Source organism: Dipteris shenzhenensis, chromosome 2 (assembly GCF_047967505.1).
Source record: "Dipteris shenzhenensis isolate YYH24624 ecotype China chromosome 2, Dip_SZ_1.0, whole genome shotgun sequence".
Taxonomy (NCBI): domain Eukaryota; kingdom Viridiplantae; phylum Streptophyta; class Polypodiopsida; order Gleicheniales; family Dipteridaceae; genus Dipteris; species Dipteris shenzhenensis.
The window spans coordinates 24,367,035-24,383,076 of NC_141597.1; positions in this window are offsets into that span (position 1 = coordinate 24,367,035).

Genomic DNA, 16,042 nt, shown 5'->3' on the forward strand with positions numbered 1-16,042 from the left:
TTTGTATGAATGGATTCCTATTGATCATGCCATGTTGGAGGTTTTCGAATCCCACAATAGACTTGGTGTGGCTGCTGGGATGCGAACCTCCATGGCAAGGACAATGGATTTGGAGCAATTAGTTTTACCGTTCCTTCACTTTCCATTCACTCTTACGGTGTTTTCTTCTTTCTTTCTTTTTTTGATATGAGTCTTTCCATACATTTATGAATTGAAAATATTGATAAGAAAAGCACCCCTTCTTAATAATCTTTTATGAAAGCCATGTGTTTATATTCATTTAGCATGCTCCTCCGCTTGATCCCACCCCCCTCATTGTCTTTATTTCTCGCTCATGTTTAAAAAACTATCCTTTCACTTTGTGCTCTCAAATTCTCCCTCTCTCATGAACTAGCCCCCATCACCACAGTCTTTCTCTCTTGCTCAGTGCTCCTCCCTTTCCCTCTCACTCCCCATGCTTTCTCCCCCCTTTCTCTCCCATAGTCGCACTCCTTTCTGACGTCCTTTTCATCCCCTCTCCCTTACCCAAGATCCTCTTCGTTGGTCACTCTCTCCAATTCACTCTTCTCTTCATTCTCACCTAAGCCCTCATCTTTCCTCATCTCCCTCAATCTCGACCTCTCCTCCCTCACTCCCCTCGTTGCCTTCAACATTGACCTTGCTGCAACGCAGCTAGCAGCATCGAAATGCATTTTAAAAAAAACCATAAATTGTTGAATTACTTGCAGAGAAGCAATGTTGAAGAGCCGCAGCTGAAGAATTTTGAACATTGAAGAACAAAGAACAATGGAAAAAGGCTCTAAAGTTCTAGCATAGTTTTTTTTAAGCAAAACTTGGAAGCAAAAGCCTCTACAAAGTTCTAGCATAGTTTTTTTCCAACAAAACTTGGAAGCAAAAGTCTGTGCAAAATTCCAGTGCGGTTTTTCCCAACACAACTAATTCTTGGAAGACCGAAGTTCCCGAGAGACTTTTCATCAATTCACACGTCAAGATGGAATTTAGAGGAAGTTTTGAATTCCTGCACACGTTCAATAGCATATTCTTCACCCAAAAAAATGAATTTTGAGAGATTGGAGTATCTTCGAAGACCCCTTTCACTTCCCAACATCATTTCAATCGTCAGAATTGTAGCTTCTGTTCTTGGGCAAGGTTTCAACGCAGATTTCACCAAACACATTTTTTGGGAAGTCCATAGACCCAATTCATTTCCAAGACCCATCTTTTTGTAGACTCATCAAGTTGATATGCAAAACTCGCGATGTAGTCTTGGATGTACTTGATGAGGTCTTCAAATCATCTCGAGCTCCCAAGTAGGTGCCTAGGACATCTATGCTCTTATTAAAGACTAGAAATAACTGCTCCTCTCTATCAATTAATGGAGTACGGGAGATGAAATCGTGGAAGGCAGACCTAGCGGAATCCATGGTAGTTTGGTAGCTAGGAGAACTATGGCTATGATAGTGAAACTTTGAAACTAAAGTAACTTTATAACCTATATATGCCCAAATGTTCTAAATATAAAAAATAAAAAGAATTATAAAATTTTGGGGAAAAACTTGAAGGCAGTTATGCGAATGCGAAAATGCAGAAATGTGGAAAGGGAGATCACATTTTGCTTCTTGTTTTCATAATATCTAGATGCACAGAACAAAAACCATGTGGTCATGCAAGTGCCTACATGAGAATGCCCTTGAATAATTGCTTAGGGTGAATTGGTGAAGCAGGTCAAGTGAACAAAAGGGTGATCTGTTTCAATGCCATGTATGTAAGGACAATGTGGTTATCAAGTACTACATCTCCCACCAAATGTTATATTTTGCTTTCCAATATAGGCGCTGGAAGAAAACATGTGACAATTGGCTCCCCCTTGACTTTAACGATGATGATAATACAAGGGTAAGTTTATGTATTGGTTTTGATTTAGGAGATGTTAAGAATGTGACTATCATGTCACAGTGGACTCTCAGAGACGTGCGGGAACACCTATTGGTCATGGAGGATGGCATGTCTGAGTCCTTTCACTTTATTTTAAATGGTGAACAGGTAGGAAAGCATGCAGAGAAGCTCGTGCATAGTGCCACTTTTATCCCTCCTGCAATATTGAAGATTGTCTAGAAAATGTGGGGTGGAACAATTGTGGATTTTGACATTTTCCAATTAATAGTGGTGCAATTAATTTTGATGTCTTGAATGGTTTTGTTTCATAAGTATTTCAAAAAAAATTGATGTTTGTTTGTGTGAGGGGTACCTTGGAAGACAGACTGAGAGATAGAAGTATTCTATGTTTTTTCTAATAATATTGTGTTTGTTTTTGTGAGAGGTTTAGTTAAAAAGGAGAGAGGGAAGGGGGATGAGAGAGAGAGAGAGAGGATGGTGTGAATGGACTTTAAGTCCAACTGAGGGGTTGGAACTAGCCAGTGATGATAATGGGCTTCACGGGCTTGCTCTTATATAGCCACCAGTCGTAGTCGGTTAGACACAATTGGGAGACCGACCCAGTCGACCCAAAACGGCCGTCGATCCCGAAATAGGCCACCGGCCACACGTTAGAACTGTGGCATATAGCCATCCGGGATCATCTAGGGTTCCAAATGGGCCCCGCAACCCAAGAGTGGGCTGCCCCAAGAAATGCTCCGTCTACCCTTAGTGCAGTCAGTCATGGGATGCCTTCCTGCACTTGCATGTAGCCTAGTTGGCAGTGTGCCAACTCTATCTGAAGCCGTCCAGCAAAATGTCCCGTCGAAAATAGAGAAATGGAAAATGAAAATACAAAAATACAAAAATGGAAATAGAGATGCAAAATGCAGAAACAGAAATGAAAATGCAGAAATGCAAATGTCAAAATGGAGATACGAAAATGCAAAAATGCAAAAAACATGGAAATGTGAAAACAGAAATGCAGAAATACGAAAATGGAAATGCAAAAATGCAAAACCAAAAATGTAGAAATGCAAAAATGCCTCATTAGAAATGCAAAATTGCGGAAATACGGGAGACAGAATGTGTAAATGGAGATGCAAAAATGCAAAAAAGCAGAAATGGAGATGCAAAAATGCAGAAATGGATATGCTAGGAGTTGCTACAAACAGAGTTCATCTCAGAAACATGGAAATGAAAATGCAGAAAGACAAAAATGCAAAAATGGAAATGCGACTGAAATTTGACAATAGATAAAGAGAACTAGCCTAAAGGGGATTGTTTTAGTATAGCACTTTGCAACAATACAATTCGTTTTAGGATAGCATTATCGAAGTGCATGATAAGTGTGGTTGCTAGCGCAGTGGTGGTTGTGGTTGCTTTTGCATTTTCATATTTTCACATCTCAAAGGTCCGCCTTTTATGAGTGCCTCTGGCATGAAAGATGTGCCAATCGATCATCCACTCCCGGCCAGGATTATTTGAAGTACTTGTTCAATCAAGAACCCAGGTTTGTGAAGCGTTTAGATCGCTTTCGAGCCCAGCTCACACGCCTAGGGTTTAGGGAGGTGGACACTGATGACCTCCTAGCATGTGGAGTCATCGGAAACACAGGAAATAGGTTCCTATCCTGGGAAATGACCTTTATTTTCCTTCTCTAGGAGGGACAAATGGAAGAGGAGGCCTCGACCTCAAGCCTTAACCCTGCCCCTACCCTTTCCGATCCTCTTATTTTTGTAGATGACCCCAACATCTACAATGAAGAGCCCATATATGAAGAAGCTGAGGAACGGGAAGCCGCATTGGCCCTGGAAGTGCTCGAGTGACCTCCTGAACCCCATTCTACTTCTCAAATTCCATCCACCTTGGGCACCACCTCTGTTGACCCCGCAATAATGATATGGTTTCTTGCTCCCCTTCTTGTCGATGGAGAACAATACCTCCTTCTCCATGACATGGAGGTTATGTTTGGTCTCCGGGAGGATGAAGCTCTTAGTATCCTGTGTGGATACGAGGTTGACACGACTATGCAAGAACCTGGGTTTTTGGGAGCATATGATTCAATAGAAGAGGTTCTTGCTTTAACACTGGCCCAAATCAAAGACGTAGAGATCAATCTACTCCGACCTACCTGATGTTCCAGAAGAAGCCTCCACATCTCACTCCAGACAGTAGGAGGCCTCTGGATCCATCCTCATTGACAAAGAGGAAGGGATTGAACATGATGACTCCATAGTGGTAAGAAACTATGAGCTTTGAATTTCTTCTCTCTTGGTATACTTTTGCTTTAATGGAATTTTAATGGAATGTTGGACTATTGCAGGAGGCATTTGAGGTCGACCTATTCTCATCTCGGCAATGCCTTGTTCGTAGTAGCTTCGTGGCCGAGATCACTCACTAGCACATTACCTTGGCCAAGCAAAAGGGCTATTTATGGTTATCCACATAAACTTTTCTCCACATGGCACTGATGACCTCCTGAAGTGCAAGGCCTTGTCAAGAGTGATTGGTCATGCTGACATCAATCGCAATGCTGACAAGGTCATTTTGGTGAACCGCGTGGCTGCCCTCAATACCTTTGGAACCAATTTTCAAGGTATGGCATTGACGGTAGCAACCATGTCCCTGGCCAGCAACGACAATAGCAATGACTCTCTATCGACTAGGTTTAGAGCTAGGAGTGTATTTGGGAATTCAAAGCCCAATGTTCTTAGCGTTTTAGAGAAGAGAGAAAGGCTCTAAAGCCTTATTGTATAGAAATTTTATTTTATATGAATACAGCTATACTTTTTATACAGTGCCCCATTTTGTGTTCTTCTACAAAATTTATTTTATACTGTCATTGTATTTTGTAACTTTAATTGTTGTTGGCATTAATATTTTCATTCACTATTCTATACAAAAGCATGTGATCAGATAAATATTTGCGCTATAATGGTCATTTTTTAGCAATCCAATAAGAATCTCACCGCACGGCAGAAGGCAAACGTGTTCGGCATCACGCGAGGAGCCCAAAAATGGCAAAACCCGCTATGGCACATATGGGGCCTGTTTGACTTGGTGTATGGGGCCTATTTGACTTGTGCCATAGCGGGTTTTGCCATTTTTTGTGACATTTTCCATATCAGCCTTCCCAATTCTAAATTGATATCCTTTGATGTCCAATGAGACATATGACTAAGCTACATGGTCATATAGAGCTAAATGTATCCAAATATTACTTTTGAACTACACTAAAATATCTTCTTTGATAACTGATTGCGAAAGTATTCGAGGTAGTTCAATTTTTTTGTCTTTACCAATGGTCCTTCTCCTACCGGATGCACCTTCGACACATTTGCCTTGTGTCGCACGGTGAAAAAACATCATTTGACCACTCAAATTCACACTAAACTTGCATAAACTGATGGAAAGCATCACATAACATGTATAATAACATGGGAACAGTAATAGAACATAAAAATATCTTCTATTCATTGGCCTCAAAGGGCAGAGATTTACAAAATGATTCAGGTTACACCAAATGAACCTAAACAACATCTAGGGCCTAAGGGAGGGATCGGAGCGGATGCGCTTGGCGAGTGCAAGGTCCTTGTCCATCACTATTACTCTTTTGGCATGGATAGCACATAAGTTCGCGTCTTCAAAAAGACCTACTGTCATCTGCTCCGTTGCCTCTTGAATTGCTCCCATAGTGCCTGAAGTGAAATGCACATCACTCTTGTAATGTTGTGTTATTTCACGTACAACACACTGGAAGGGTGCACTCCTCATATTGGGGCCAAGGTTCATTATATCTGCAAGCCCGCCAAATACTTCCTCTTGTTGTGGCCCCTGTAATCTCTCCATCTCCTCTCTTTGCCTTTCTTGCTCCCCTTGTTGGTCTAGATGCTCCACACTAGGACCCCACAGAGGAGGGAGGGGTAGTTGATCAGGATTGAGTGGACTATTTTGCCCCTCTTGGGAGACCTCTCTACTTCCACGATTACTTGTGTGGAAGGACTAAGAGGACCCCTCATCGTGCTTGGATCCTTCATCGTGCTGGGATTCCTCATGGTGCTGAGATCCCTGGGATCCCCCATGAGAGTCGAATGGTGGGGACTCGCGTTGCTTGGACTCCTGATGAGGAGAACCACCTTCAGATCCTTGGTGATCATTTCCCTCTTGGCCACTGGGGCTTGCAGTGTGTTCGGAGGCCATGGCGTTGTGAGGAGGACAACGGGTAGCGTCTAAACGGCATCCAATGGGTCTAGCAGTTTGTTTAACTCGTGCCATAGAAATGAGGGATTTTAGGGTTTTGAAGTGCTTTATATAGTCTTTTTAAAAGCACTTTAGGGTTTTTCTTTTAAATTAGGGTTTTTTGAGTACACCTCCTCCCCCCAGTCTTTTGTCGCCAGTTCGGTAATACTTAATCTTCACCACCCTCCCTCGCAACCCACTCACCCCTCTACCCTGCCATGTCACACATGCAATTCTGCAATTTTCAAACAAATTTGTGAATTTTGGAATCTATAATTGACTCAAAATAGTGTTAACTTTATTCATCAAACATTTTACATTTGGGGCTCTCTTAGGACCCAACGCCTCCCCTGTCTTACTCTACGTTGCAACCAAAGCGTTGCAACCAAAGCGCAACCCCTTGGCTCCCTGTTGAGGACTTCCAAGCAGCACATCTCCTTGTCTTCTTAACATGTTGAACCACTTTTGCGAGACTTGAGACCTCTACCTTATCGTGCTTGAGAGTCTTGGCCTCTAGACATGCCTCTAGACATCTATAAAACCAATTGAACATTTCGTGTAGTGCATTGCTTTGCGCGATACCACCCCCATGCCTTGTATTCTTGAAGTATGTTGCCTTTGCTTTATAGTGTGATTTCTCCATTCCTTGAGTATTCCAAATGGACAGAGGGCCCCATTGCTCCATAAACCATGGTGCATGTGCGTAAAGAATATGCTGTGAAGAAAAACATTGTATTAGAAACATAAACTGACTCAAGTTTATGACTCAAGTTTAAAGCACAAAATTTCAACCTAAGGAGGATTACCATGTAATGTATAATATGTGACTCCCCCCATGCTTCTACCATCAATGATATGAATTCTCCCAATGCTGTCCTGAATCTCACATAATAAAGCTCATCTGTTTGACCTTGTCTAATTGACCTTATCTAAGCAGCTTTATAAATGCATCAAGCTTTGTCCACAGTTTTGCTCTCAAAGTAGCAATTCACGGATGTGAAGCTTGATTTGTGGTGCACTCACACAAATCTTTCTAGTACTCCCAACCTAGGGTGCTTTGAGCCAATGTATGTTTTTCTTTATCAGCACTGTGGTTGGACAAGAACCTCGCCTTTCCTCCACCCATGGACACTTTAGTAGGAAGATTTTGTGTCTTTCCTGATTGTTTCTTGTCCTGCTTAAGCTTCACATTGCCTCCGTGAAGTCCCATTAGTGAGAGCAGTTCTTCAGCTTTTGCAATGCATTATGCAGATACTTGTTGTGGCCTCAAATTCCAAGCATAAACTAGATGGAGATAGAGTAACTTATCAAGTATATGCAGTTCAGCATGCAAAATACACACGTGTACCCGCTCCAATGGAATTGGTAGAATGGGGTCCCACTTAGGATCCTTTTTGTGATGATCAGGGGCTGCACTTTGGTTGCAAGAAAGGATGCCATTTTCCCATTGTAGGCTTCCCTTTTGCATCTTCTGAGAGTGGGTGCAATACAAGCATGTCCATTTTGCATCTACACCTATATCACAACCATACAAGCACTTCAGGGTCTTCAAATCACCAGCTAGATGCCATTCAACTTGAAATGTTCCATGTCGATCCACAATTAATGTTTGCCCTGCCTCTTGTCTTGGAATAATCGACGGGATGCCGGTTCTCTCCAAAACCCACTTCAATGTCTCGTGGCACTCCTTTGGGATCCACGTAACAAACTGTGAATGATGACCTAACCTAGGACTTGACAGAAGACTTCATCATGGCTTTAGTACAGAAAGAAAGTGACTTGCACAATCATGCTTGTGTAAGAAAACAATACAATGCCTGTGCTCAACAGATAACAGGATCTCGTACGTAAGAGAGAAAACATATAGTATGGAGAATCAAAAATTTGATTACTGTAGAACTGATACAATAGATGGCGTTGCCTCCCAACCATGCGCTCCTGTGAAAGAAGCTTCGATGGCAAGCTAGAAACAGTAGAGGATGGAGGCTAGATGCTAAGGAATCAGGGTTGCTATAGCCAGTGATGAAATGGGCTTCACGGGCTCACTCTTATATAGCCACTAGTCATAGTCGGTTGGACCCAATTGGGTGACTGACCCAGTCTGCCCAAAACAGTCGACTGGGGGTGGGTCTCGAAATAGGCCACCGACCACACGATAGAACCGTGGCGTAAAATAGAGCAACTGACCTACGCAATTCGTTCGGCCCATAGCCATCCGGGATCATCTGGGACTCCAAACAGGCTCTGCAACCCAAGACGGAGTTGCCCCGGGAAATGCTATGTCTACCCTCAATGCGGTCAGTCATGGGATGCCTTCCCGCACTTGCATGTAGCCTAGTTGGCAATGTGCCAACTCCGTCTAGCCATCACGCCACACATGGCCCCCATCTGGTGTCCAAACCAAGACCTACCGGATAACCGAGCTACTCAAATGCCTTCTCCTCATATGGGGGGCTTACAAGTAGAGTTAGCTTGTTCCCGCATAGTTACATGAGAGTGGAGCATTGATATCTAACACCCCCCCTCAATGTCCACCTGCAACTAAACTTACTTTTTTGGCCCAATGCCAAGTCGATGAAGATGCCTCTCCAGCAAGTCTCTTCCAAGAGCCTTCATAAAGATGTCCGCAGCATTCTCTGTAGTCGAACAGTACACCAAGTCGACCTCTCCATCCATGATGATCTTGCGTACAAAGTGATATTGAATCTCAATGTGTTTTGTGCGAGCATGGAACACCGGGTTCTTTGCAATCGCCATGCAGCTCTAATTGTCACATGATAACTACGTAGGCTTGTTCTGCACTGCACCCATGTCCCCTAAAATCCTCCTCAATCATACTGCTTCGCAAGAAGCAAAGCAAGCTGATTTGTACTCAACCTTGGTAGAAGAAAGAGCAACTGTGGGTTGTTTCTTGCTGACCCATGACACAGCTCCAGATCCAAGTTCCAAGTGAGAAACAGTAACCTGTCACTGATCTCCTACTGTCCACGTCTCCTGCCCTAATCCGAGTCACATAATTCGGTCAAGATGTTGCCCTTGGTATAGGTGATGACATAATAAAGTGTGCCTTTGATGTATTTCAGCACCCGCATCCCTGCCCTCCGATGGTTCTCTCGGGGCTTATTGGAAAACCTCCTTAGTACACTAGTCGTAAAGCTGATGTCCGGCCGCGTGTTCCACAAGTAAATTAAACTACCCACAAGCCTTCTGTACTTCGCTTCGTCCACCAGTGGTGATGAATCCTCGTTTGAGAGCTTCACGTCAACCTCCATAGGGGTACCAACTGTCTTGCACTCAGCCATGCCAAATGCCTTCAGTATCTCTCCAGCACACTTCAGCTATGAATGAAGATCAGTTTTGGCTCTTGCCAAACTTCAATCGCCAAACAGAAATGCATCAGTCCGAGGTCTATCATTTCAAACTCTCTTCCTAGCAAATGCTTTGTCTGCAAGATCTTCTCTTCATGGTTCCCTGTTATGACACGGTCGTCCACATAAAGGACCACGATCATACACCTACCGCCTTCTCTGAAGATATACATATTTGCATCAGATGGGCTCCTCCTGAACCCGTTTTGCAAAAAGTATGCATCAATTCACTGGTACCACACTCGTGGGGCGTGTTTCAGCCCGTAAAGTGCCTTCTTCAGTTTACAGACTTTACTTTCTAAACCGGGGATCACAAAACTTGGTGGTTGTTCCACGTATACCTCCTCCTTGAGATCTCCATTCAGAAAGGTGGATTTTACATCCATCTGAAACACAGGCCAGCTTCCCTGGGCAGCTAAAGCCAAAACACTGCGAATTGTGGTTAGTCGAGCTGTGGGAGCAAAAGTATCTTGGTAATCAAAACCATGTACCTGTGCGAATCCTTTTGCCACGAGCTGAGCCTTGTACTTATCCAACATGCCGTCGGACTTGTACTTGGTCTTGTACACCCACTTGGTGCCAATTAACTTGCATTTTGGTGGATGATCCACAAGGTTTCAAGTGTTGTTCTTCATTATGGAGCCATACTCTGACTGCATAACCTCCATCCACCTATCATCACCCTGTGCCTCTTCAAGACACTTGGGTTCATCATCATGGATCACTTCTGTCATCAAAGCATACTTGACCAAGTGTTCCTGTGCCCTTCTTTGCTCCTCTAATCTCTTGGACCGGTGGTGTTTGGATGGTTCCTCCTCAATGGCTGGAGGTTCTCTGCCATCCAAAAGCTACTTTACCCACTTCGGGAATGGCCATTGCCGTTGTGGTTCTACACGCTCTTCTTCATCTTCTTTATCTTGAATCCTCCCAAGCACCATTGGGGGAGTTCGGTCTGCTGTTGGTGGTGGTACTGGATGGATATCCTGATCCTAGTTGTCTGGGAAGGAAGCATCCTCCTCCAATTGATGCGGCTGTTCTGAGAAGACCACATCACGACTTACTATTACCTTCTTAGTAATAGGGTTATAGAGACGGTAACCCTTCACCTCTTCATTGTAGCCCAAGAAAATACACTTCCGGCTCTTAGGTTCCCATTTGGTCCTGTTAGCATCAAGGACATGCACAAAACAGTCACATCCAAAAACTCTGAAATGTGCAGCTGAAGGTTTCTTACCAGAAAAGGCCTACAGTGGAGTCATCCCATTCACAACCTTCGTGTAGCTACGATTGAGAATGTAAACTACCGTGTTACATGCTTCAGCCTAGAAAGTCTTTGGCCAATCTTTCCCTTTCATCATACTCCAGCCCATTTCGCAGATAACGCGCATCTTGCGCTCTACTACTCCATTTTGCTATGATGTATGTGGCGGGGGTTTCTGCCTCTTGATCCCGTGACTTTTGCAGAAACTTTCGAATTTAGTTGATGTGAACTCTCCACCTCTGTCTGATCTCAATTTCTTCACCTTCCTCCCTGTTTCTTTCTCGACCATTACATTCCATTCCTTGAACTTACTAAAAGCCTCGTCTTTAGTCTTCAAGAAGTATATACATATCCTTCTACTGTAGTCGTCAATCAGCGTCATGAAGTAGTAGGAACCACCCAAAGCTTCCATCTCCATCTTTCCGCAAAGGTCCATGTGAACGAGCTCTAGAGGAGCCTTTGCCCTACTGGCCTCTTTAGGAAAGGGCTGCCGATGCTGCTTGCCCATCATGCAAGCTTCACATACATCGGGCAGGTCTAAAATTTCTGGTAGGTCTGCAATCATTCCACTTTTATGCATATCCTTCAAAGAACTAAGGTTTAGATGACCAAACCTCTCATGCCATAGCTTAATGTTCTTCACATCGGCTCGAGCACTGAAAGCTGAGAGTTCGTAGATGTTGTTGCACCGTGTATCTTTAGCAATGACCTTCCCTTGAAGGTCCAGAATCTGTGCACCATTCTTATCGAATTGAAATTTGAGGTCCCGATCCATGATCGCAGAAATGGACAACAAGTTCCTCTTGATATTTGGCACATAAAGAACATCAGACAACTATTTTACAACTCCATCTGACTTGAGAGCAATCGTACCTTTTTCTTTTGTTGGACATTTTGCATCATTGCCGACTGCTACCAGGATGTCATTCCCTACCGGTTGTAGAGAGGTATACCAATCCTTCCAACTGGTCATGTGGTGCGATGCACCACTGTCAATGATCCAAGGTTCATCTGTAGGTACATGAACTGCCTCTGTGCAAATCTCCTCAATTGCTACGAACAGCTCTACTGGTACTGCCTGCGCGCTATTGCTGGACTTTTTCTTTACTCTGTTCTTCTCATCTGCAATCTTCTTCCGGCACTCATTCTGGTTGTGCCCTGGTTTGTTACAATAGAAGCACTTGATCTTCTTCTTTCTCTTTTTATCATCAGAAGAAGATGGGTTACCAGAGTCCTTACCCTTACCTTTCCTTGATCCAGTCCAGAAAGCCGAATCTTCTCCAGTCCTCATCTTTTAACACATCTCCTCCTCCAGAAGCATTACGCTGAAATCCTCAAAGTTGGGTGGTGGATTTTTATTCTGCGTATTCAGTGCCATAACAAGATCATCGTACTTTGGTGGGAGAATCCATATGCACCTTCGTGCTAGATTCTCACTGGTGATGGTGATGCCAATCGCAGTCATCTGATCGTGCAGATTCTTCACCCTAGTGATGAACTTCTCTGCCGCTTCAGATTCAGACAATTTCTCGTTTGCAAGTTGAGTCTCCAGATTCTGAATTCGCGTCTGATTCGTGGTCTCGTACTAATTTTTCAAGACCATCCATGCCTCCTCCGCTGTGGTGACATGTTGAATTAATGCCATGACGGAATCACTTACACTACAGACAATAGAACACAGCGCATCTGCATTTCTTCTTGTCCACGTGAGAATCTTATCTATTGTCCTGCATTGGCTGGATCCGGTCTCGCAACCAGCCTCACGTCCACCCCAGGAGCAGTGTCCCAAATCTCATATGCGCTTAGGATGGTCTTCATCTTGAACTTCCAGAGTGGATAGTTAGAGCCGTCCAACTTTCCGCTTTCACCGAACGATGGGATTCGTAGTCTTGCAGACTAGGCCATCTCTCACAATCTGCTCGCAAACAGAAACACACTACCAAATCTTCTTGCTAGAGTCCAGGCTCTGATACCATGTAAGAAAATAATACAACGTCTGTGCTCAATAGATAACAGGATCTCATATGCAAGAGAGAAAACAGATAGTATGGAGAATCAAAAATTTGATTACTATAGAACTGATACAATAGATGGTGCCGCCTCCCAACCGTGCACTCCTGTGAAAGAAGCTTCGATGGCAAGCTGAAAACACTAGAGGACGGAGGCTGGATGCTAAGGAATCAGGGTTGCTATAGCCAGTGATGAAATGGGCTTCATAGGCTCGCTCTTATATAGCCACTAGTCATAGTCAGTTGGACCCAATTGGGTGACTGACCCAGTCCACCCAAAACGATCGGCTGCGGTCCCGAAATAGGCCACCGACCACACGATAGAACCATGGCATAAAATAGAACAACTAACCTACGGTATCCGTTCGGCCCACAGCCATCCGGGATCATCTAGGACTCCAAACGGGCCCCGCAACCCGAGAGTGGGCTGCCCTGGGAAATGCTCTGTCTACCCTCAGTGCGGTCAGTCATGGGATGCCTTCCCGCACTTTCATGTAGCCTAGTTGGCAGTGTGCCAACTCCGTCCAACCATCAGGCCACACATGGCCCCCATCTGGTGTCCAAACCAGGACCTACTGGATAACCGAGCTACTCAAATGCCTTCTCCTCATATGGGGGGCTTACAAGTAGAGTTAGCTGGCTCCCAGGTAGTTACATGAGAGTGGAGCATTGATATCTAATAGGTTGCATCTCTATAGTAAGTATATCTTTCTATGTCAATTGTGTTTGTCTTTGTAGCATTCACTTTTTCATAAGCTAAGTGAAGTTATTTTTTGTAGTTTTTTGAAGAGTCAGATCCACCAGAGCCTTCAGCACTCTATGTATATAGTTGATCTAGCTATATCTTTCAAGCTAAAAGATAACAAGACATCAACCAAAAGCATTTCCAAGTGGTTTCATTTTTGTAATTTTGATGTGGTTGATATGATTCTCCTCCCATATTGCTCAAAGTATGTTCCCTAACCTTTTCCACTACTACCCTCTATTGTCAACATCCTGATTGTTTAAATTAAATTTACACCCTCTTGGTCTAATCCCCTCATGTTATTTGTTTCTCTTGCAGTAATCATTGAAGTTTGGTACATATAGATGTACAGCGAAAGCTATGCTATACATTCAACTCCTTAAAGGGTACCCAGCAGGATTTGGAATTGTAAGTCAGTCATTGCCTATACTAAAAATGCAATTTTCAGGTTCTCTTGAAAAGTCAGCCATATCGCATTTACTTGTAGAAGTGTGAATTTTATAATTTGTTGCCCTTCATTCCCATTGCAATTGTCTCAAAAGACTTATGGATGCACTTGACCTCCGTGATCCAAAGTTAAAGATGTTAGATTCAGCTCACCCAATGTCATTGCAGGTACAGTAATCATTGTCACTTATCTTTATCTCCCTCTTATTTTTGCACTCTTTCTAGTCCAATATACATCTTAGCTTTCTATTTTGATAAAACAGACGCCACAACAAGAGGATCCTTTATCCTATGGATGGAGGACTCTCATCAATGCCAAATATATGATGGACACATACTTTTCAGAGAAAGAGTCTGAATTTGTGAGTGCTTTCATTGCATACTATTTGAGAAGTTCTAAATTTAATGCATTGATACATAAATATTGAAAACACTCTTTGTTTTTATTGCAAATGAAATAGGATAGTTTTGGCTCTGAATATGTACATAGCTTCAGAGCAAAGACAATTCTGAAGCTGCTAGAGCACTCTTCCCCTTGTCCAGCACCAGACCAACTAGTCCATATAGGAGAGGGCTCAAAAGGAATTGAGGATCTTCGAGTTGAACAAGAGAGGCTAAGAATGTCCCAAGCACTAGCAATCTAGAAGACATTCTAGAAGGTGTCGGTATTGATGAGCTGCTTGATCTTTTCCAAAATCTCGAGCCTATGCATGAGGAGGCAAGGACATCAAAGCAGCACAAGGTCAAGCCCAAGCCCATGGACAATGAGGCAGGGACACCAAAGGAGCAAGAGGAGTCAATGCAAGAGGAGTGGATGCAGAAGGAGGCAGTACCGACAGAGGATGTGCAGCAGTAGGATCCATGGCAGCAGGATCCATAGCAAGATGTAGAGCAGCTGGATCCACAGCAACATGATCCACAGCAGGATGTACAGCAATAGGATCCACAGCAGCAGCAACTTGAGTAGCATGTGGAAGATTCTCAGGAGTCTCCACTGCAAAAAGTCAAGAGAGATATTTTGAGCAATAATAGAAAAACAGATGATACTTGTAATCATTTTGTATTAATACATCAAATGTCAACTTTTTTTTTTTGGTTGCAAGTAATACCTGAGTCAATAGCTTTGTATTATTTGAATTGCTCTATTTACAATGTCCTTGCATTGAATTTTGGTTTCGCTCCTTTGAAGTATTTGCAAAAATAAATGTTTAGCAATATGTAAAAGTATAATGGAAATGTAAAGAGAATCAAATTAGGAGAAACACAGGGTGGTCAAATTAGGAGAAACACAGGGTGGAAACCAACTTACTTTCCTATTGTTCAAAATGAATGAAAATTCTTTACAGATATTGTTCTTAGTCTCCATAATAATGTCACTGCATAATTGATAGAGAGTGCAGCATTGTCCCAGTGAGATGGATGTTAGAAGGATGTCATTCTCATCAATAATATTGATTTCAATTATTGGACCTGATGACCTCTCGTCTTGGTCCATTGCCACAAGTTTTGTGCCTATCATCCTGTTGCTTTTATAGTAAAAAGAGAAAATAAAGTTTTGTGAGGCAATTATGTACTTAATGTTGATGGAGTTATGAGCAACCTCACAATACACATTGTTGGCCACCATTCTATCCCAACCATTATCCAAAAATTTTGGAATTGGAACTTCATCATACCCTTTTGCCCTGAAAGTCAACATTGTCTTACAAACTTTAACTGGATAATCATGAAAAAGTTCTACAAAAACTGTAAGTGGCATGAAAACGTTGATTTTAACTATTCTGGTAGTAATATTTGGTTTTAGGGAATGCTATACTTCAGAAAATAGTTTAGCTTTATAGGATTTTGTGATGCTGCCCTCAGGGACTAGCCAATCAATTGTATTCCACGCCGGGATATCTTGCTTTTTTAATAAACCGTGTGAGTGAGCATTGTCCATCAATTGATAAAAGTGATCATAAAAAAATATACCCAATTCAACCTCTATACTGTAGCTCCCCAATAGGGGGTTTCCATTTTCCGAGCAAAAACCCCCGAGCGACGAGCGGACAAAGGG